Source organism: Drosophila tropicalis, unplaced genomic scaffold (assembly GCF_018151085.1).
Source record: "Drosophila tropicalis isolate 14030-0801.00 unplaced genomic scaffold, ASM1815108v1 contig_39, whole genome shotgun sequence".
Taxonomy (NCBI): domain Eukaryota; kingdom Metazoa; phylum Arthropoda; class Insecta; order Diptera; family Drosophilidae; genus Drosophila; species Drosophila tropicalis.
Window position 1 is genome coordinate 569,752 of NW_027172851.1, and position 8,533 is coordinate 578,284.

An 8,533-nucleotide genomic window follows, 5' to 3' on the forward strand; every position below is an offset into this window, starting at 1 on the left:
GAGTGCTCGTTTTTCAAAAATGCGGTAATAACTTTACGGCTGCGCTTAATATTTTTCGATATTTTTGAGATTGAAAGTCCACACTCTATGTAAGCCTTTATTCGACCTTTTTCTGCCTCATCTAACTGCTTTGCTTTTCCCATAATTAAGTAATTTCGATTTATTCAATTCAAAATTGATCAAATTAAATAATAAATCTCTTTAAGTAGTGAGATCAGACAGCTTTCACACAAAAATCCACACTAAAAGGGAAGTGTGCTAATCGGCTGTCGCAGAAAAAAGGCATGATTTTTTCATCTATTTCTAAGAAAAAATTAAGACTAACTAACGGTAAACTTCCAGAGCATGCTATTTGCTTTTATACTAAGTACAAATGCAGAAGAATGATAGAAAAATATAAAGAGCATGATAGAGATTTACAGTTACTTGTTATTTATATTTCCTCTGAGAGGTAACAGGGTGTGCTAATCGGTTGTCGCGCAGTGTACATAACAGCTTGCTCCATAGTCATTCCATTCCATTGCGACAGAAGAGACGTTAACAACCGGCTCCCGTACAAGCACACTCCACATTTTGGCCGACCTTTGAAAATATTGAAAACTTCCCCAGCTGCAGTTTCGGTGAAAGAATTCCTTGAATTGGGGCCATACCAGACCGGTATCGCTCTTTTCCAGGCGTTCATTTCTTACTGCCTTAATCATCTCCATCATGCTGCGATGTTGCGACTCCAAAATGAAACACATGCGGTCACAGGCCCACCGGGCAACCGAATCATCAAACTATATGTGTAGTAATAAGTGGAACAAAATTTCTTGGTAGTTTCCCCACCTGAAACAAATTTAGTAAAAATTGTATTTTAGAACCCCTAATAGGTTAAAGACATTGATCTTACCAAGGTCAAGTTGTTCTCCCATATTGCCCATGAAGCAAATTTGCATGAATTTAAGCTGCGAATCTTCAATAGGTTGTAATGGCCCAATGCGATGGCAAATCTGGCCTTGAATCTTTAAATTCGGAGTTGGATTTAAAACACTTTTTTTAACGTAAATTACCTTACCTAAAATTACCTCAAGCGCTGTCGTCTTGGTACGCCATTGTATTACCCAAACAAAATTTTTAAAATTTAAATGACCTCATAAGTTGTTGCTGTTTGTGAAGAGGTCTCGGAAATCTAAAAACTTTAGGTCAAGTTTTTGATACTTCTCAAAATATTTTTCCAGATTTGGGGTTAAAGGCTTTCATTTGGGGTGGCAGCTTAGGGTAATTTTTATGTTGTTAAAAATCCATCGACATCCTTTTTTTCCAAATCATTCAATTTGGATGCTGCACTTGAGAAGTTCAACTACTTGTTTGTGCGTGGATTTTGTGAATATGTGAATGTACATAGTGATGTCACTGAAGCTAAATCGATAGTCGTATGCGCGCTAATGTATTGATTGATCGATCATCGTTTTAACTCAGCTGTGCGTGTACCGCCAGATTTCTCCACAGGTTAGATCACATCAAAGTGAAAAAGCTTTTGTTTTTCGAGTTCATTATTGAAATGAAATAAATTGTTATATTTAAACTAATTGTAAGTACTGTGCAATCCATTTATGCAATAGTATATGTCGGTACTGAGTGCTGAAGCGTTCAATGTATGGAATGCCCTTCTTGGCACATGAAACGATCTAGAAAATGGTAAGTACAAACATTTGCGTTTTTCTGTGATGGCCATAGTGGCTCTGAAAAATTATCCCTAATGAGTGATTAGAAAAAATGTTCATAGAGTTGATTAATTTCAGTCTCGCCAACAGCCTTCGATTGCCACTTTGTTTTTTCGTTTATGAGAGACGCAAATGATAACCTACATAGCTTCTATGGTTATGCCAGGACATTTTATCGGCAAGAAGACAAGCGATTGGGTTAAAGGAGAACTTTTGGAAAACCCTTGGATACCATCGAAGAATTATATATTTCCTTTCTCCAGCAGCACTGTTTGCGGAAAAGAGATTAGGCAATATGTATCAAATAAACATTTAGTTGATCACAACGAATGATTGGTTTTTCCTGATGTCAAAAAGGGGCTCTATTGCAAATACTGTCCATGGTTCACAACAAACAGTTTAGGTTACTAAAAAAGGTAAAGGTAAATGTTTACTATTACTACTCGAGATTTCAATGTTGAAAAGTGGAAAAATCGGGTAAAGCTAGATTTCAGTGTTGTCAAACGCTATTTTTTATTTGGCGCGCTGTTTGACCGCCCTGGTAGCCAAATATTTTAATCTAATTTCTAAAGTCGAGGAATATTTGGCTGCTCTGGCAGCCGAATATTGTATTCTAAACTATATTTGTTCCATAAAATCAAGAAATATTGTAAACTCAACAATATTTTCGTTTGTTGAGAATAGTGCGAACAAAAGATTCAAAATGCCCGCGTATTCGAGTATCCAAAATTCGGCATTTGGCAACACCATCTCAAAATTGAACAGCTTTTTTTAGCCGGAAAAGGCTACTTTTAGCTATAGTCCCGCTAAAAATATTAATTTTCTTTTGTTAATTACTCAAAAACTACGAAATAAATCGCCAAGGCGCAGCTGAGGTCGTGCTCGTGCAATTTTTCTCTTTCGTTTGATACCAAAATTATGTAGTTTAAGGGCGTTTTGGGCCCGAGTAGTAATAGTAAACATTTACCAAGGTAAATATTTACATATTACAGCTACTCGAGGTTTCAGTGTTGAAAAGTGGAAAACTCGGGTAAAGCTAGATTTCAGTGTTGTCAAACGCTATTTTTTATTTGGCGCGCTGTTTGACCGCCCTGGTAGCCAAATATTTAAATCTAAACTCTAAAGTCGAGGAATATTCGGCTGCCAGAGCTATATTTGTTCTATAAAATCAAGAAATATTGTAAACTCAACAATATTTTCGTTTGTTCAGAATAGTGCGAACAAAAGATTCAAAAAGCCCGCGTTTTCGAGTATCCAAAATTCGGCATTTGGCAACACCATCTTAAAATTGAACACCTTTTTTGGTAAATGTTTACTCCTACTACTCGAGATTTCAGTGTTGAAAAGTGAAAAAATCGGGTAAAGCTAGATTTCAGTGTTGTCAAACGCTATTTTTTATTTGGCGCGCTGTTTGACCGCCCTGATAGCCAAATATTTTAATCTAAAGTCGAGGAATATTCGGCTGCTCTGGCATAGTGTGTATTCGAGTATCCAAAATTCGGCATTTGGCAACACCATCTCAAAATTGAACAACTTTTTTTAGCCGGAAACAGCTAGTTTTAGCTATAGTCCCGCTAAAAACATTAATTTTCTTTTGTTAATTACTTAAAAACTACTAAATAAATCGCCAAGGCGCACCTGAGGTAGTGCTCGTAGAATTTTTCTCTTTCGTTTTATACCAAATTTATGTAGTTTAAGCGCGTTTTGGGCCCGAGTAGCTGTAGTAAATATTTACCAAAAAGTTTCCGACCTCATACGAGGGGTGACAAAATTCTTCTAGAATGCACATCCTAAACGTTGCATAGCATTATCAAAATTACTTGGACACAAGCTGAAAAGTTTATGCGATACGAGATAGGTGGAACGATATGTTTCTGTTCTCCAGTTTGTAGTGGATTTGCCGAAAATTTTTAAATCGTTGACCAAAGTGAGTAAATGGAACAACAGAGAAACAGCTGGTAAAGCAACATTACTTATTGCTACTCTTAGCTTTTTCGACTTTATCATTGCGCTGTCGACCCCTCAGTGTAATTCTTCAAAAAGAAGACATGGATTTGGCGAATGCTTCCCAAAAAATGCAATGTCTAGTTGAAGTTTTAGCGAATCAAAGGCAAGAGGCCGAAGAGAAGTTCAAACAAATATACACAGATGCAGAAAAATTGTCTGAGGAATTGAATATAGAAGTGAAGAAACCAATAACAACAGGTAGACAAACGAAACGTGAAAATCACGACACGTCTAACTGTGAAGATTACCTCCGAGTCTCCATGTATTTTCCACTTCTGGAAAATATTATTGAAGATTTAAAAATTTGATTTTCTCAAGAAATTCTAAATGGCTTCAAATTATTGTCATTGCTTTCAAAAAATGTTATGGATATGACATCAAACGAAAATACAGATTTAATCAAATGTTTAATTCAACGATTCGGCATTCTACTTTAGGAACCAGAAAAACTTTTGCACCTGAGACTCAAAGGAGAAATGATACCACTGGCAGTACTTTTGGAAAAATAAGACAACCCGGATTTCTCCGAAAAACTATGAGATAACAGTTAGTGCTTTGGAAACATTGGAACTTTGCGACAAAGATTTCTATCCTACAATTCACGCTTTGCTCAGAATTTTATGTACAATTGTCCATGTGGAAAGCAATCCGCATGTCCAGAGATTTTCCTAGAGCTTTATTAATAGTCATGGCGAATGCCAATCGAATGGGAAACTGCAATCTTCTGTATTGAAACGGTGTATCAGTCGGGATCATGGGAATCCTGGGAATGAGGACATCTTCACCTTTGAATGGTCCAGTTAAGATCGGTGCTTCCAGAACGTTGTTCATAAATTTTTCGACCGCGAGTCGCGTGTCATTGCATAGTTTTGGCTACTTAATATTCCGAAGCATGACTATTGGTGGTGGCATTTCAGGCAGATCAAGTGAGTTCAAAAATCCCGTTTCTACGCTGGATTGGATGACATAACTATGTAAGTTGATAGACATCTTCATTCTTGGCAGCAAGGATCGTTCGTTTACTGAGCCAATCGTGATTCCTATAATTCATTTAAATATCAGGGAATACTTTTTCGATCAGTTCTTCCTTTGATGCAACTTAATTACAAAAATTTTCGGGCAATTCGGCTGGTAGCTTTCCGTTCCCAATGTCCAGTAACTGTTGTGAGAATACCTCAGCTGATTCATCGTTTTGCAACTGGACACGCATATTTGTCGTCAGCTGCAATGTGCGTGCGTGTCGCCCCAATGTTGAATATTTCAGGCAAGCATTTATTTCGTCCGCTGTTCTCGATCGAGAAATTACAGGCAACGTTTGCCTGAAGTCTCCTGCCAGCAATATCAACGCATTCCCGAATGGTTGAGCGCTTCTACGTAAGAAGCTTAGAGTTTACATTTCTGCAATACTTTCCCATACATGATCCTCTGAATATGTTGCACATGGGGGTCTTGATGAGTTGCATGTTCAATGGCAACTTCAGTGCTGAATGAGCAGTCCTTCCACCAGGTTATAATGTGGCGGCTATTCCAGATGATCAGAATCAATCTGATCAGGAATGTTTTCCTAGTTCCCCCTGGAGCATCCATGAAGATGCCCCCACCTCCACTATTTATCATTGTCACAACGTGATCATAAACGCCCCTCTGTTCACTGGTTAATTTGGTAATGTTTGTTTGGACATATGACTGAAGACTGTAAGTCTGCTCACGGCGCAAATCCACAGCAACCGATACAGTCGCAGTGCGTGTGGGTGCTGGCATTCCCCATTGACTTAGCACTTTATTTGTCATTAAAAATTCCAATGGTCATGTCGGAATTTTCTTGGCGTACTCTGTGCAATGTGTCATCCTTAATGAAATGCGAACGATATCTTTCCCATAACTCAGTTGGAGATGAATAGAAAGTAGAGTTCGAGTTAAAAGTGGATGAAAACCATGCTTGAACCTGACTCCTTAGTGTGTCAAAATTTGAACGCAATCGGTTCAGTAGTTTCTGAATGCATAGCGATTGTTGGTACTCACTCAGCTTCAGACAGCTTTTACAATGAATTTGAGCTTTATAAATTGAGTCAATGTGTCGTGGGTAGGCCAGGTCGTAGTGCGCTAAGTAAGCTCTCTGTTCTGCATGGTTTGGTCCTGTTTTACAGTAGATGTGGCTGCAGAGCCGCAAATATGAAGGGCATATGTGAATGTTGGTACCACTATCGCCGAGTAAATTTTTACTTTATTTGCATTTTGAGTTTTCCAGTTTCCAACTGGGCGTTATTTTGTGAATCACCCCAAAAAGAGTGTCTGGCACTTCAATCATCTCCAATAAAGGTTTTAGGTGATCTGTCATTAAGTATGTCCTCAAGATCCTCTTGGGAAATTTTTCTGTTTGGAAGAGTCTTCTCCCAATGACGCCAATTTGAATTGAGCCTATGTTGGAGTTTACAGTAAGGCTTGCAAGCTTCACGACAAGGGTGTATGTCGGATGTCTGATCTTACCAGAATGGAAGCGCCACCATGGTAATTAGCTCCCCCCTCCGTGAGCATTGTAATGCTCGTAGACAAATATTTTTAACTGAGCGCATTCAAAAGTCTCTGCTATTACATGTAGTTTAAGATCTTGATAGAGAGCCCAATGGCATCCACCAGGACTGTAATCTAGTGGGATTGCTCCTTTACCAGAGCACTTAAGGCATTCAACTGCATTTGCTGGTTTCTGATCTTTTTTTGTTGATTATGTAGCATAATTTTTGCACCAGTTGCTTGGTCTGCTGGTGATATGCCTCTTGCGGTTTCGGTTTGATTTGGAAATTCTCTAACCCCATGAAAACCACAAGTTTGGTCAAGTTTTTGATACTTCTTAAAATATTTTTCCAGAAGTTGGGGTTGAGCTGTTCTGGGCTGGGTTAAAGGGTTTCATTTTTGGTGGCAGCTTAGGGTAATTTTTATGTTGTAGTTAAAAAGCCAACGAAATTCTTTTTTTCCAAATCATTCAAATTGGAGGCTGAACTGCGCGAGACATCGGAATACGACAATAACGTAGATGATGCGTTCGTCGAAAATAAACAGTTGCTGGCAGGATTTTTAGGACCTTACTTATAAAGTCTTTAGGATAGTCTGACGTGCTTTTATTGGGGTTTCTAGTTTCCTTGAGCAGCTCGGATCTTTGGATGATCAATCCCCCATGCAAACCACAAGTTTGGTTAAGTTTTTGATACTTCTCAAAATATTTTTCCAGAAGTTTTGGTTTAGGTAGTTTGTGATGGCAGCTTTTGGTAGTGTAAATGTTGTTTTTGGCCAACGTTTTTTTTTATTGGGGTTTTGCTACTCAATAATCCCATGTCTTTTTTTAAGTGAGCAACGATCTGGTCCTCGAATTAGGACAACATTTGTTTCTTTTACTTTTTGTAAAGTTAGACATGTGACTAGTTTGGATCATCCAGTTTTTGGTTCTTTATGATAGCCTATTAGTCCTGAGTGTTTAGGGATCAACAAAGTTGAGGCTTCTAAGAAGCTTTTAATTGTATTGTGGCTAATATCCACTTATTAAATATTCATTTTTGTCAATCTTCAATTTTATTTCTTGTCACAGAAAATATTACTTTAGTTTCAGTCGTATCAATGCTTGGCTTAAATATGTAACCCTTGATTTCGGTTATATTTGCATCTCTCTCGAAAGTTATGTGTTCATCTTTTGATGTGTCTGGACCTTCAAAATAATAAATAAATTGTTTAAAAATTGGGATTGCTGAGGCGGTGTTCTTTACAACTCCAGCAAAGGGTGAAAGTCACGTTAAAATGAGAAATTTGGCGGCAGGGCGCTTTATATACCCTCCGTTGGATGCGAACTTGTGCGTCATACCAGATTCGACTCCGACATCGAGCAAAGGATGCCAGCTGGAACATCTAGAGGTGCTAGCCCGACGTTCCTATCTCAGGCGGTTCGATTGACCTTTTCATCGATATTTTCCAAATGCATCACTAAAAAAAAAGTGTTTTCACAAAAAAAGTGCACAAGGAACAAAAATGAATTAATTTGGCAACGCTCTAAAAAGTTCTACTCAATCTGGGTACAGCATTTTCTAAATAATATATTATTGTGCTCAAATGATCAATTTACATGAATAGGCCGAAGATAATACGAAGTGTGTGAATACTCAAGAGCTCCGAAACGAAGTATCTCCCGTAAATTCATTAAACAAATTTTGTGACTGTTTTTCTTCGGATCGTTACTGCAATGTGCTCTCTTAATAACCGGCATCTACTGGTTTATGAAGGTTTTAGGTTCGAAAACAAAAAGTATGCAAAATATACATAAGTTACTAACTATACATATATCTAAAATATTGACCTCTTTTATGTTAAAACAATTGCAGAAATTAAAAATTAATTACTTTTAACCCTGCATCTGGCAACTGGTGTGCCTGTGGCAGCTGTAAAGAGATGGTGGATGGTGCCAGTGGGATCCCGCGGATGGAGTTTCCACTCGATCGGAATCGGAAATCGGTGAGTGAGCGAGACGAGTTATTGAATAAATGTTCAGAATTTCTCGAATAGTTCAACGTGGACTCAGCTGCCCTCCCTTTTCATTCCTGCCTTGGATAAAAACCTGTATAAGTGCACAGTAGAAAATATAAAATTGACATGCATCAGGAAAATACTTATGTATATGTAGAAATTTTATTAAAAGTTTAAAACAAATTGTATAATCGATAACAATTGATGCTCCTTATACCTTAAGTAATTTGATTTCTTATCAGCATTAGTAGCCAAATCAATCTAACCATATTTTTTCAGTGTCTTAATACTAAATGGATATAAGTTGTTTTGGT

General features: G+C 37.7%; 1 long non-coding RNA gene across 1 annotated transcript; it reads left to right on the forward strand.

The window, feature by feature from the left end:
- Positions 1 to 7,721: 7,721 nt before the first annotated feature.
- LOC137572600 (uncharacterized) lies at positions 7,722 to 8,380 on the forward strand. The gene is made up of 3 exons (XR_011031707.1): positions 7,722 to 8,000; positions 8,078 to 8,207; positions 8,259 to 8,380. It is a non-coding gene; the product is annotated as an uncharacterized lncRNA (long non-coding RNA).
- The last annotated feature ends 153 nt before the right edge of the window (positions 8,381 to 8,533 follow it).